Here is a 5,868-nt window from a genome sequence, read left to right on the forward strand (position 1 = left end):
GTTTTAGGGAAGCAGTGGTTCTACTGTTTTTCCTTGAATATTGGCTACATTTAAAATTGTACTTGAGACTGTGTGAAATAGGTGAGTAAAACTGCAGATCTCAGTGACCCATTTTCTTTACCCAGCTTGTGAGTGCGATACAGACTCAATGTAAACCTCCGGTTTGGGTGGGGCCGACGTGCCCGGCGAGGAAATTTTGTTTATAAAGTGGAGAGAGGCTGGATGTGCTCAAAGGAAATCTGTACTTTGTTCAGCAGATTATTTATGTATTAAAGGAGTAAGTAGAGCCAAGGGAATGTTTAAGGTGGTGATGGTGAATTAAAATAGGTGACAACATTCAGAGAGAGAGAGAGAGATTGGTATAATGAATAGTGCAGAGACCTTTGCATGTTAACAGACGTAGGTGAAAACCGGTCAGGACCACTACCTAGCAGTGTGACCTTGAGCGAGATGCTTACCCTCTCTGATCCTCAGTTCCCTCATCTGCAAATGGGGACAATACTATTATATATTATCCCACCCCCGGGCGAAGCCATTCCTCACCACCTGATCCCAGCATCCTGTGGCTCCGGCGGCCAAGGCTCTCATCACGCTTGTTTCGCCACTGTCTTCAGTCTGGCTCCCTGCCCGCCATACTGTGAGCTCCTTGAGGACCGTTTTCCTGCGTGAAATGTTCCCGTGGGCACAAAGTCTGCGAAAGCACAGGTCCTGGAGCCTGGTGCCCCGCAGGTGCTCAGAACATGTTTACCGTCTTGCGGGTGATGATGACGTGAGGTACACGCCCAGAGCAATGTAGCTGTTGTTATGCTGTCAATTTGTTGGTTGCAAACAGTATATCCGAAACGAGGGGCTAGAGCAAATCTCTCTGCTCAGTTTTCCGTTGGTCCAGGGGCTGTTTGTGTCTTTTATCCCCACATTGTCCAGAACCCTATTGTACCAGAGTAACACCCACGTTTCCCCTTCCTGGTGCATAACTATTATAGCAGCCGTTTCTCAGCTGAAAACGCGTACTGTCAACGAGCGAACACTGAAAATCCTCGGCTCAAATTTCTGTTCCTTGGAGCGGGTGAGGAGCATCCCGTCTTCTATCCCGACTCTGTTGGGAGTGTCTGGTGTCGTCTCTTCCCCACTTTTCTTCCCCTTGATTTGGTATCTTGGATAATCTTGAGCCTCCTGAGACTGAGGTCTGTCCTAGGTTGTGGCTGCTTTGGGCACTTTGCTGAGGGCATTGATGACCAGGTGGGCCCTGGGTGAGTATTTGTTGCATGAATACAGCCCGGACAGCCAGGCTGCTTTGTTTCGTGGGTGAGAGGTGTAGCTGTCACTCGGGCTCCCATCAGCAGGATGGACGGTGTGAACCCGCTGACCGGTGTCCTGGGGCAGGTCCCCGGGAGCTCTGTCCCTCTGCTCTGCTCGTCTTCCCCTTGCTTCTGTAGCCACTCCTGCGCCTTATCCTCCCCCCGTGCCCTCCTTTGTGCTCCCACTGCTCTCTGTGTATATGTACACTGCGCCTGAGCTTGCCCTGTCTCCTGGCTTCATGCCGTGTGGTTGTGCGTTACCTTTCCGATTAGGCCGGTTTGAGGAGTTTTCTCTTTACTCACAGCCCAAAGCAGACTTCCTGATATAGTGAGCATCGTGGGTTTCCTTTTTTCTTTTTCCTTCCTTTTTTCCTTTTCTGAGGGAACAGTATGGTGTCGTGGGTAAGGGCACTAGCTCTGATTCTAGACAACCTTCCTTTCAGCCCAGTTCTGCCACTTGCTATCATATCATCTTGAGAAATTTACTTGGCCCCCTGTGCCTTACTGTCCTCACCTGAAAATGGGTTAATTATTCTTAATAACGATACGAACTGAGGAGGGTTGTATTTGTGAGTATGGAATGAGGCACGCGTAGAAATGTGCTGGCACGTTCCCTGTCATAACAACTACTGACGCTGCCACGGGGCAGGTTGTAGGTCAGGCCTTGCCCTGCAGGAGCTCCAGGAAGAACTTCAAGATCACATGAGACATCTGCGTCCAGCCCTAGAGGCTCTTTCTTTCTCTGCCACGCTCCTCGAGCTTTTCCCTCACACCTGGATGACCCCTCACCAGAAGCCTGGCTCTTCCTTGGGGCGTCTTCCCAACTGGAAGCCACAGACGGACATCATCTTCTGTTGTGTGCGTCCTTCAGTTCATGCCAGTTCTGTCCTCAGATGGGTTGGGGCTGCTTCCATTGCGGGAGGGTGCCCAGGGCTGGTAGCAAAGGGTGTGATGTTTTGCTGCTCCCCCGTGTCACTGGAAACTCTCTGGGACCTGTCCCCAAACTCCTCTCCCCAAAGCCATCTCCCTCCACCCCAGAATTCGCAGTTTACACTCAAGCTGGGTTCCGGTGCAGCCCCTGCCAGCCCAGTCACTCTCCTTCAGCCTCAGATTCCTCATCTGTAAAATGGCAATAACTCTGCCTGCTGGTGAGGTTTGTTGGGAGACCTGAGGGAGATAACGGATGTAAAACACCTATAGCGCCCATGACCGGACACGTGGAAGGCACTAAAAAAACAGCAGCATCCCCCATCACACTTCTTTAATCCACAGCACCTGGCGCGGGATAATATGGTGACTCAGGCAATGTCTTTGGGTTGGACTGAGAAAGATGTGACATATTGGGGGCGTATTAGTCAGGCGTCTCCAGAGAAACACAACCGATAGAGATTTATTTTAGGGAACTGGATCATGGGATTGTGGGTGCTGGCAGTTCTGATATCTATAGGGCAGGTCGGCTGGCTGGAAATCAGGTTGCAGTCTGGAGTCCGAAATCCGCAGGGCAGGCCAGCAACTTTGAGTCTCACGCAGGGTTTCTCGGCTGCAGTCTTGAGGCTAAATTGTTTCATCCTCAGGAAGCCTCAATCCCTGCCCTTAAGGTTTTCAGCTGATTGGAAGAAGCGTCCTCCCCCCCACCCCCCCGCCCCATTATGGAGGGTAACCTGCTTCACTTAAAGTCTACTGATTGTCGCAGTGTCGATCACAGCCACAGATACCTTCATACAGCACCATCTAGTTGCTAACATCTGAACAACGGGGCACCAGAGCCAAGCCAAGCTGACTTTTAAATTATTCATCGTAGTGGGGAAGCAGTACATCGAGAGACATCACCTCCCAAACTGAAGCTCTGACCAATGGGCTGTCTCTCTGGCTTCACTCATCTCAACTAAAATCTGTTCCCTGTCCTCAGAAGCCACGTGAGATGATGATGGAGACTCGAGGCAGCGGTGATTTAAGCAGAGAGTTGGTGCAAGATCCTTATTCATGTGGGGCAAGTGACTGTGGAAGGAATGAAATGGGGTGAGATGATGAATTCATTGCCCCAGCCACCCCCCTGCCCCCAGGTAGCCGACTTCAACAGGGCTGGCTGGGGTTAATGCCTTGTGTAGAGGCTCACGAGTCACGTCATGTGTGTGGTTTGAGAAGCTCGTGGGGCACGTACAGATAGCATGGCCAAATATTCATTTCACAGAGTGGATGGAGGGAGAAGAAGAGAGAAAAGAATGATCAAACGTGGGTTAGTTGTGAGTCAGTTTCTAAAGTGTCAGTATTTTTTTACAAGGTGTGTGGTGTGTGTGTGTGTGTGTGTGTGTGTGAAATCTTTTCTTTATTTGAGAATTGACTTTCTACGTGAAGAAATATCATCTTGAGAGACTCCTTGTGACACGTGGAAATTGGCTGGGAGTTAACTGGGTTAAGATCATTTTCCAAATGTTTGACACCAAATGTTTGTGTAACAGGATGGCGATGGCCCAGAAGAACTGAACTAACTGGTTGAAATACAGATCTCAGTGACTGAAATGTGAAGAGACTCTTTCTGGGAGGTGTGATCATCTTAGCCTGTGTACACAGGCAAGTCATAGGATTCTGACCATGTCTCAGTAGTGTCCTTTTGTTTCCTGCCCTTGAATGTGCTGGGAGCCGCTGTTTGGTTACTAAAGTTCGTAAGTAACAGTTCTCTGAGAAAACTAGCTCTCTAGAAAAGAGCAGTGCCTGAGCAGCTGATCGAAAGTTCTAATATAGCATTTGATGTAATTTTTGTTAGCTTCACCCAAGATGTATTTATTCAAAGAATATAGAGAGATGCACCTACTTCAAAATCTACCACTGGATTATTCAAATTAGCATACAGTAAGATCAGCCTGGTTTTCTTTTTGTTGTTGTTGTTGTTGTTGTTTCTTATAAATGTATTTATTTTATTTATTTAATTTTGGCTGCGTTGGGTCTTTGTCGCTACGCACGAGCTCTCTCTAGTTGCAGCGAGCGGGGGCTACTCTTTGTTGCGGTGCGCGGGCTTCTCATTGCGGTGGCTTCTCTTGTTGCGGAGCACGGGCTCTAGGCGCGCGGGCTTCAGTAGTTGTGGCACGCGGGCTCAGCAGTTGTGTCTCACTGGCTCTAGAGCGCAGGCTCAGTAGTTGTGGCACACGGGCTTAGCTGCTCCGCGGCATGTGGGATCTTCCCGGACCGGGGCTCGAACCTGTGTCCCCTGCATTGGCAGGCGGATTCTTAACCACTGTGCCACCAGGGAAGCCCCCAGCCTGGTTTTCTTTTGGTGTACAGTTCTATGAGCTCTAACACATGGAGAGATTCAGGTGACCACCACCGTGACCAGGGCACAGGCCAAGTCCATCACCCCCGAAAACGCCCAGGTGCTGCCCCTTTGTTGTTTCCCCTTCCTTTGGGATGTTTCCCAATCCCTGACAGAAAGGATCTGTCCTCCTTCACTGTAGTTTGTCCTTGGCAGGGTGTCCTGTAAACGGAATGACGCAGCCTGTAGCCTTCTGAGATGGGCTTCTCGCATGTAGCACAGTGCACCATCTTGCATGAAGCTGACAGGCACCTATCGACAGTCTGTGCTTTTTCAGTGCAGAGCAGGTGGCCATTGCATGGGATACCATTTGTTTATCCATTCATCCACACAAGGACATTTGCACTGTCTCCATTTTGGGGAAGTTGTGAATAGAACAGCTCTAAGCATGCATGTTCAGGCTTTTCATTTCTCTAGGGTAGATACCCAGGAGTGGGATTGCTGGGTCATAAGTAAATGTATGTCTAAGTTTCTAAGAAACTACCAAACTGTTTTTCAAAGTGACTGTGCTGTTTTGCATTCCCACCTGCTAAAAGTGTGAGAGTTCCACCCTCACCAGCGCCGGGTGTTGCCAGGACTTTTGATTTTAGCCTTTCCAATACGAGATTCGGTATCTCATCTTGGTATTAATTTGAAGTTCCCTAAAGGTTTATGATGTTCAACACTGTATTACGCGCTTATGTTGAGTCCCTATCCCACTTCCTAATTGGGTTGTTTGTTTTCTTACTGTTGACTTTTAAAAATTCCTTACATATCCTGAATATAAGCCCTTTGTCAGATCTGTGATTCGCAAACATTTTTCTCCTAATAAATAGCTTCCCTTTTCATTCAGGAGGCATGAGCGATGAAATCTACTTTTTCTCCCCACACCCGGAGTCCAATGTTGTATACCACGCGAGTGTCCATGAGATTCTTCTGAACTGAAAATGAATTCTGCTCTCTGTCAGTCTGTGCTTTTAGCTAGTCCTCTGAGCTGTATTTCTGCAGAAATCTACGAGTCTTCTGCAGACAGAGGCGCTTGAGAGCAGGTAAGTTGATTGGATTCTGAACTCGTGATCTCATCGGAGAGCTTGGGAGCTCAACCATCCTGCCAGGCTTGTCTCCCAGCTCCAAGGGAGAAGGTAAGTCAAGCAGGGCTTTTCTTCTTGAAACTCAAAGGCCTGAATTCAGACAGTCACTGGGGGTGTGTTTAGCACGGGTAAAATGGCATTTCACGTTTGTTGATCCTTTCCCAGGTATCAGACAATATTCAGTGTATTTCTA

The sequence above is a fragment of the Balaenoptera ricei genome, chromosome X, assembly GCF_028023285.1.
Source record: "Balaenoptera ricei isolate mBalRic1 chromosome X, mBalRic1.hap2, whole genome shotgun sequence".
In the NCBI taxonomy this organism is placed as follows: domain Eukaryota; kingdom Metazoa; phylum Chordata; class Mammalia; order Artiodactyla; family Balaenopteridae; genus Balaenoptera; species Balaenoptera ricei.